Source organism: Pteronotus mesoamericanus, unplaced genomic scaffold (genome assembly GCF_021234165.1).
Source record: "Pteronotus mesoamericanus isolate MK-2021 breed Mesoamerican mustached bat unplaced genomic scaffold, CSHL_Meso_final contig_291, whole genome shotgun sequence".
NCBI lineage: Eukaryota > Metazoa > Chordata > Mammalia > Chiroptera > Mormoopidae > Pteronotus > Pteronotus mesoamericanus.
This window is the reverse complement of record NW_026555124.1, coordinates 4998538-5008171: the sequence shown is the minus strand read 5'-3', so window position 1 is coordinate 5008171 and position 9634 is coordinate 4998538.

Genomic DNA, 9634 nt, shown 5'->3' with positions numbered 1-9634 from the left:
CTCTTCAAAACAGGTATTTCCACATCTTGACAGGGCTTCTTACTGAAGAGGTAGGGAGGGATCAAAAGTTGAGAAGAAAGGTTAAACCTGAGGCTACATGGTTCCCAGGAACAGAGAAGCCACTGTGCCCCAGAGAAGAGGGGGAGAGGCCGGTTCTGCAGAACTCGGCCGGGGGCAGGCCGTTCATGTGTGGGGTTGTGTGCTTCTGCCTACGAGAGAAACCTGAGCACATCAGCTACTTCTTTCTTGCTGAAAACTCTTGAGATATTTAGATGTCTTAGTTATGTATTAAAAGTAAGAAAGGTCCTATTTTTTTCATTTGTCTCCCTGCACTTACCTCAGAACACTTTCTGGATCTGCATGAAAATAATAATTTATGTAGGAGAAAGAAACCAAGGAAGTACATTCACTTATTTCGCTATCTTTGACCCTCTTTGGAGAAGAACCAGCCAGGAATTACTATGTTAACTGTGGGTTGGTAGAGTTTTTATACTCATTAGGAAAACCAGTGGTTTTCAACCATGTGTCAAGGAAGACCTGGAGACGGCCCACTGGTCATGACGGACTCGGGTGGGACAGGGAGCACTACCGGCCTCTAGTGGGTAGAGGCCAGAATGCAGCTACCCGTCCTCAAGTGCACAGAGCAGCCTCACACAACAGAGTTACCTGGTTCCAAACAGTGATAATGCTGAGACTGAGAAACCCTGACTTACAAATAACTCCATCCCCTCCTAAATATATTTACCTCTTCAGAAGATTCAGCACTGTTGTTTCTCCTCCTCTTGACACTCGACTGGCCTGGAGAAATTAAAGTGATTTGACCGACAATCTCTGTGACTTGTTTTAGATGGAAGCAGAGGAACAAAGACAAGTGCAACCCCAGCTGTGAGGTGCAAACAAGCTTGCCCTTGACTCATGGACTCCCTTCAAAAGGTATGTGTCTTGTAGGGATCCATGAATGGCAGCCTGAGTCTTAAAATAACAAGGGAGTCTCAAAATTACTTCCTAGGTCTGGGTCTTGTTCAGAGGCACCAAGAGGTGTCTCTTACTTCCAAATCTGTAATAATCTCATCTCCCCACTTTGTTTTTTTTTAAATTACTTTTTCAAATACATTTGTCTCTGCCTACCCCCCACCACTTTCCCTTGCACCCTCCCTCCCTCCCTCAACTCTTCCCCTTTGGTTTTGTCCATGAGTCCTTGTTGCTATATGTTCCTCGACTTTCCCCTTCCCTTCCTTTTCCCCCGCACCCCCCCTCTCCTTCCCTCTTGTCTCTGTTGGTTTCTTTTCCTTTCAGTGTTGCTGGTCTTATTTTCCTTGCATCTTTGTATTGTTGGTTAGGTTCCACTTATAGGTGAGATCATATGGTATTTGTCTTTCGCCCCCTGGCTTATTTTGCTTAGCATAACGCTCTCCAGTTCCATCCATGCTGTCGCGAAGTTCAGTAGTTCTTTTTTTCTTTCTGCTGTGTAGTATTCCATTGTGTAAATGTACCATAATTTTTTGATCCAATCATCTACTGATGGGCATTTAGGTTGCTTCCAACACTTGGCTATTGTAAATTGTGCTGCTATGAACATTGGGGTGCATAGGTTCTTTTGAATTGGCATTTTGGGATCATCTCCCCACTTTGAATCAAGGTGTCAGCAGAATAACCAGTAAATTGATCAGCCTAGGGTATTTTTTGTGTATACATTTCTTGCTTTCCTGAAGATTAGACTGGGAAACTCAACATTTTTCAAAGCTAAAATTATGGTATAAGAGTCAACTTTGCAGCCAGCCTGTGCTTCAACCTGGAATAGCTCAAACAGAAAAGTCACCCCAGCCTTAAGGGCCTGCCCAAGCATATGACAGTGTGGGATTGCTGCGTAACGGGCAGGACCTGACTACAATACAGCCTTTGAAATGTCTTGAAAAGAAACCCTATGTCTAGAAAACAAAGCCCTCATCCCTAGGCCCCAGCTCACCCTACCCTCATTCCTGCTTCAACTGAAAAGCTCGAAGAGAAAAAGTACAGAATTTTAAAATATGTTAATGTAGATTATCATTTTTTTTCTTTAAAGAGCCATTCTCCTAAGAACACAAGTCCCCCAGGAGTGGTCCTCAAGGAGGATTCTGGGAAGCTGGAGGAGTAGAAGGCACCAGGAATCTGTCCTTTCCACCAAGGAAACAATTGCACCAGCAGAATGTGTCCGGCATAACTATTTTGGAACTCTGGAGTCCGTGGAAGGCTTACAGCTTCCAGGGGAAGGCGTGGACTGGACACTGCAGTTTATTTCAGCTGCTCTTCTTACAGCTGCCCAGCCCTCACTCCAGCCCCAGGGTAGGCAGCTGTGCTCCTAGTCCTGGAACAGCTTGCACACAGATTGCAGGGGCCAGGGTGGGCAAAAAGGACCCCATCTCCCAAATATAGGGGATCTGTGCTCTGATCACTGATTGCTGCTGCTGACCTCAGACATACCAACAAAATGGCAGTTGGCCATCTGCAACAGGCTGCGGCACCTCCCTCCATTTTTGCAAACCCCTTCCCCTTCCAGCTGAAGTGAACTTCCAGGAGATTTTAAAAGCCAGCCAGAACCCTTTTTTCCCTCCCTTCATGTTTTCCTTTTTCCCTTTTTGGGAGACAGACATAAAAGACTAACTTTTGGGGAGGCAGATATAAAAGAATGACAAAAACAACTTTATATGTGAGGGAAGTTAGAACGTCAATGTACACACCCAGGGAAAGGTACAGGCTCAGAAAAAACCTGAGAAGACCTTAAGTTTACACCTCAGGCAGATTGCCAGCACAGAGACAGCCTGCAGCAATCAAAACAAAATAAAACAAAAACAGCAAACCATGAAGAAGGGGGGAATCTAAATTCCAGAGTTGCCACATTATTAGACTCAGATGTCCAGCTTTCAACAATAAATCACAAGGCATACATAGAAATAGGAAATTATGACTCAAAAGAGAAGAAAAATCAACAGAAACTGTCCCTGGAAAAGAACTGATAGCAGATCTATTAGGAAAAGACTTTAAAATAATTGTCTTAAGTATGCTCTAAGAACAACAGAAAGATGTGGGAAAAATCAAGAAAATTATGTCTGAATAAGATGGGAAAATCCATAGATAGAAAATCTAAAAAGAAACTAAAACAAAATCCTGAAGCTACAAAGGACAATAACCAAGATGAAAAATTGACTGGACAGATTCAAAGGCAGATTTCAGCAAGCAGCAAAGAAAAAAATCATCAATCTTGCAGATAGGACAATGGAAATTATTGAGTCTAAGGAACAGAAAAAAATTGAAGAAAAGTTAACAGAGGCCTGTGGGAAACCATCAGGTGGATCAACATATACATTGTGGGGATCCCAGAGGAAGAAAGAGGATATTTTAGGAAATAATGGCTGAAAACTTCCCATATTTGATGAAAGCATGCAATAAACTTTCAAGAAGCTCAACAGATTTCAAGATCAACTCAAAGACAGCCACACTGAGATGCATTATAATGAACCCTTTGAAAGACAAAAGAATTTTGAAAGCAGCCTAAGAGAAGCAACTCGTCCTATACAGAAAGTCTTCAGTATGATTGTCAGCAGGTTTTTCATCACAAACTTTGGAGGCCAGAAGGCAATACTGTTCAAAGTGCTAAAAGAATAAAAAAAAAGAAAAGAAAAGAAAACCTGTCAACCAAGAATCCTAAATCTAGCAAAACTATTCTTTAAGAGTCAGGGAGAAATGAAGACAGTCCCAGATAAACAAAACCAGAGGGAGTTCATTACCACAAGACTTGCCCTGAAAAAGAGAAAAAATGGCCCAGGGAGTGCTGCCGGGTGAAATGTAAGGACCCGGACAGTAACTCAAAGCCACGTGAAGAAATAAGGATCTCGATAAAGGTAAACACATGGGCAATTATTAAAGCTAATATTGTAATGATGGTTTGTAACTCCACCTTTTGTTATCTACATGACTTAAGAAACACATTTAAAAAAATTATTAGTCTAAAAGCTAGTATTACTATAACTGGTTTGTAACTCTAAATTTTGTTTTCTACATTATTTAAGAGACTAATACATTTAAAAGAAATATTAGTTTATGGTTTTAGGCACACAGTATTTAAAAATGTAATTTTGAGACATAAACAACCAAAAGGGTTGGGGACAGAGTTGTTAAAGAAGCAAAGTTTAGGAATGTAGGGGACTTGCTGCATCCCCAAAGAAGGGAAAGGGACCTGGGTGTGCAATGAGTTTGCCTCAGACAAATTCTTTCCTTTTCTGAGCTTTTTTTGGTCCTCCGTACAGCAGGGAGCCAGCAATACACAGGCTTCTATACAAAAAAAGGGGGAAGAGGGTTGGTCTCAGGTGGCATTCCAGCCAAAAGCCAAGAAAGAAAAGGGCACTGTATAAAAGGGCACAACCAGCCAGTCACAAAAAGACAGATACTGTATGTCCATTTCTATGAGGTACTTACTCAAAATCGTAGAGACAGAAAGTAGAATGGTGGTTGCCAGGGACTTCGGGAGAAAGGAGAATGAAGAGTTATTTTTCAGGGGTATAAGAGTTTCATTTTTATAATATTAGAAGAGTTATAGAGATGAATGGTGGTAATGGTAGCAAATTAGGGATGTATTTAATATCACTAAACCATATACTTAACGTGGTTAAGACAATAAATTTTATGGGGTTTTTTTAACCACAATTTTTAAAATTAGAAAAAAGAAAGAATGGTTCTCAAATTACCCAAGCTTGACAACAGAATGCTATTTTTCAAAATATGGCAGGCAACAACAGAAGCTGTCTCACTTCTTCCCCATGAAACAATTCAGTTTGCTGAAGCAGAGGTGAAGCTCTTGCTGGCATCTCTACCGCCATCTGCTGAGTCCAATTACACTATATTCTAGTAAATCTAACCGAAGTCTTAGAGTTTATATGTGCTTCTGTTTTAACTCTAACCACTGAGGTCTCTCTGCCAATCACTTTCCCACCCCCATTATTGTTTCTAGTATCAGCAAAAACCTGTTTCTGGGTGGTGTTCAGGAATTTACCAATATAGCAGCTCACCCAATAGGAGCTGGAAAAAATAGCATGCAGACTTTTCAGTCAGACTGTGTGCTCTTTGGATTGGTCGGGGCCTACAACTGAAAACCCGTAACTGTTAGCCCATCAATTTCTAGATCTTGAAGCAAGTTGGCTGAGCTCTTGAGGTGGCATTGATGGGGGCTGCTTCTAAAATATACATTCTCACATTGATTCTGTGCTTTTAGACTGTGTAATAAGTATGTGCATGGTGAGAAAAGAGTTTCCAAAGGAAATGAATGGGTTTCCTTTAGACATCTCAATCTGTGTACAACCAAAGAGTTCAAGAGTGACACGCGCTTCATGTTAAGCATCGATGCAGCCAAAGCTGGCCCTAGTTGTAACAGTATTGTATGATATGACCCAAGAAAACAAGATAACAGACTGTAACAATCCTTCTCAGTGGCCTTAATGGTCAATATACATGGAGCTTGAAGGCAGAGTTATACATGGAGGCCTGGAAAGGCTTAGTGGTGATTATTCCTGCAAGCAGGCCGGCCATACGCACGATCACGGCAGCCCCCAGGGCCACAGTGGGGTTTCCACTGCAGAGCTAACTGAATAGAAATAAGGGTCTATTTAGGAAGATCTTCCACATGTATTTTAGTAGCCCCTTTTTAAAAACTGTGATATTGCTTCTTTACCATCTTTATGGACATACAATTGGGGAAGACTACTGACAGATTCATCCTTTAGTGTGAGCAATAAAGGTGTCAAAATTTCATCAGCAGCATGCATCTTTTTTCCTTTATACATACAAGTTATATCTGTGCTACTTCCTAAGTTCCTATGCATTAGAAATCAAAATTATCTCCATTTTGGACTGCCAATACATATAATAACTCTGTATTTTGGTAATAGGACCCCGCCTTCCATTACCAGGGCATCAGAGAATTGGGCATTCTGAAGCACTTTGTTCGGATTAAGAAAATACAGTAGCTCGCTCTTTCCTTTATCCATTCAAAAGCTTCAATAAAGTTAACAGAAACAAAAAATGAAATCTGGACTCCTGAGTTTAGGAAAGAGGTTTCAAATTGATGGCCAATAGATCAAGTGTGGTCTGTAAATGTGTTTTATTTGGCCTGCACAGCACTCTGGAAATCATGACTGCTCACATCATATAATACATATTTCCAGCTTCTGATCGGGTAATTCTTAGTCTATAATCATAAATGACAAAAATTGGCTGGAATTTACCACAATAGACCTTTCAAAAACTCCCTAAATCCCTCTACGCTTGAGGGTGAAACATCTCACTCATTTACAGTAGTACCAGGCCTCTATCAAAAAGGTCACTTTCAAGTGACCTTTTGTTTGAAGTCTAAGAACATCAAGGAGATATTGACACAGATTCCCATATGGAGGGTGTTTGTAGATTACTGACAATAAAAAAAGGAAACAAAAGGAAACAGCTACATAAATTATGGTATCTTTACTATGTACCTATTTTTTTTATTCAAGAACATAATAAATTATAACTATTAGCAAATTGACAACTTTGTATGTTCAAAAAGTGGTATACTAGCTTAACTTTGTTAAAATGCTGTTCTTCTCAAAAAGGAATAGAAGAAATTCATGATCTTTCCATGAAATGGAAAAACTTAAAAAAAAAAAAGACAATGACACCTATACTCTGATTTTTGTTTTAGCAATCTAACAGAATAAAGGCAACTAAAAAGTAACATTTTCATATGTTAAGATTTAAAAAGTGACTAAATATAGTGGTTATTTCTTAATCCAGGATTTAGAAAATGCCCTAAGTGTTAAAGAAGTTTTTCATTGGTTTAAATGTCTATTTCAGAAAATTTCCAAACCTTTTCAAATGAATGAAATAAATAGAAATCCATTTTGATAAATGCTTGACAACAATAATTAAAAAAAGATGTAACTAGCACAGTTAAATCTTTCAGACTCTGGAAGGAACATTTTCCTCTTTCATCGATATGATGGAAAGAACACCTAATTAGAAGGCAGAGAACCTTAGTTCATCATGGCCTTGCAATGTGATCTTCAGCACATTTCTTTACTTTCTGGGCTGCCTTGTATTCACTTATAAAAATAAGGATAATAATATCTATTTCACAAAATTGTGAGGATTTAATAGGAATATTAAAATAGCAAACACAGTGTCTGGAACACAGAGAGCACTTTAAAAATACTTGTTCTCTTCATTCATGGGAGGCAAAGATATACCCCCTGTAAAAATGAAAAAAGCCATGGGGGATAAATAAGTACAGCACAGAAGATTTCAGTGAAACTATTGTGTCTGATACTATACTGGTGGACACATGTCATTATAAATGTATCCAAACCCATAGAATGCACACCAAGAGTGATCCCTAATGTTAACTACGGACTGTGGGTGATAATGATGTATTGCTGTAGGTTCATCAGTTATAACGAGTGTACCACGCTGGTGGGCGATGTTGATAATGTGCCTAGGTGAGGCAGTAGGTATATAGGGAATCTCCATGCCTTCTGCTCAATATTTCTGTGAAGCTAAAATGGCCCAAAAAATATTTTTTAAAAAGTCATGGGTTTAGAAAAATATGACTAATGTTGGCTATTTCTAAGCCAATGCAGAATTTCTATTAAAGCTTTTTCATTATAGCTGTCAGAGGAGAATAATGTTACAAATCAAACATTAATGCAGTGCTGACCCTAAAAAGCATAGCTACTAGTATGACCTAATATTCAGCCACCAATATACAACCTAAAAAAAAAAGCAGGAGTCCAACAGAAATGCATGCACATGTTTATGTACAAGATATGCACAAGAGTGTTGGTGGAATGCATATTAGCCCCACTGATAACAACTTAAATGTCCATCTACAGTAGAACTGTGCTATACTTAAACAATGAAATGAAAAATAGTGATGAGAATGAACAATGTACAACATGGAAGACTCTCACAAAGTAATAAAGAGCAAAAGAACCAAACACACAGAAATAAATACATTACGATTTCATTTATATAAAATTCAAAATCAGGCAAAACTCATCTATGGGATGAGAAGTCAGGATAGTGGCTATCTTTGGGAGGCAGGTAATATGACTGGGAAGAGCCTTCTAGGATTCCAGGAGTGTTCTGTTTCCTTACCTGGGAGTTGGTTACACAAATGTTCTGTCATACTTTGGTACTCCTTGACATCAGACCTCATTAAACCTGGTACTCATGCATTTTGACAAGAAAAATGTTTCAACACTTGCTTGCTCAGGACTCATTGCATTTGCTGGAACTCGTATGAGTCATCACACTGCCCAGCAAGAGAAAAGGCTTTGTCACTTGGCACTCATCGGTTTCGGCACTCACCGCAAATTCTAGGTGAGTGCCAAGGTACCACTATACAAACTTTGTGAAAAATTATTGAGCTCTACAGTTGTAACCTATGTATTTTTCAAAATGCATTATTATGTATATGTATGTTTACATACCAATACAATTTACAAAAAAATGAATCAAGAGTAAAATTAATTCACAAGATTGTCATTAAACATGAAAGTTACCAGGTCCAGTCTAGGTATTGATTCATTAAACTACTTACTGAAATTTACTTTGTACCAGTACTGTGCTTGATTTGGGTAACATAATGGCAACTGTTGACAGTTGAGTTGTGTCCTCCCAAAATCCATATGTTGCAGCCCTAAACCCCAGTTAACTGAAAATGTGATCTTATTTGGAGATGGGGTCTTTATGGAGGCAATCAAGTTAAAATGAGGTCATTAAGGTGGGCCTTAATCCAATATGACTGGTATTTACAGGATGTAATTTAGACACAGACATGCCTAGAGGGAAGATGACAAAGAGCCATAGAAATGACAGCAACCTACAAGCCCAGAGGAGAGACAGAGGCCTAGAACAGATTCTTCCCTTACAGTCCTCCAAAGTAACCAGCTCTGCCAATACCTTGATATGACTCCAATCCTCCAGAACTCACAGACAGTACCAAAAGGCAGTGATTTTCAACCAGTGTGTGGCAAAAAAAATTTTAAACATGTAATACCTGACTATTTTGGTTAGGGGCACTGACCTTTCTTCCCTTAGACTGTCATATAAAAAAATGACAACAGCCAACACAACAATAGCCGTCCAGTGTGAATGAACCAAAATTATACCGATTTTTTTTTTTTGTCAGACTGGCAAAAAAAGTATTTTGTAGCGTGCTGCAGAATTTTGGTAATTAGTTTATATGTGCCATGATATGAAAAAGGTTGAAAATCACTGCCATAAGGAAGCATTCTGACAAATCTAAATTTCTGATGGTAAGCCACTCAGGTTTCAGGTACTTTGTGTTAGCAACCCAAGAAAATACAGTAACTCTCCCCCATTTCCCACACTCTCAAAGGTATTGTGTTTGCCCCCAGTGAAAAGTGTTGTCCCTGACTACAAACCATGATAGCCGACATAAATAACTAAATATAAATAGAGGACAGTGTATAAAAGGAACAATTGGCATAATTAAGGAAGTCATCAAAGGCTTCCTTAAGGAAATTTTAACTAAGCTAAGATCTGAAGTAAAATAAATTATTAACTAGGTAAAAAGAAAGAGACGAGCCTCCCAGGTAGAAGAAATAGC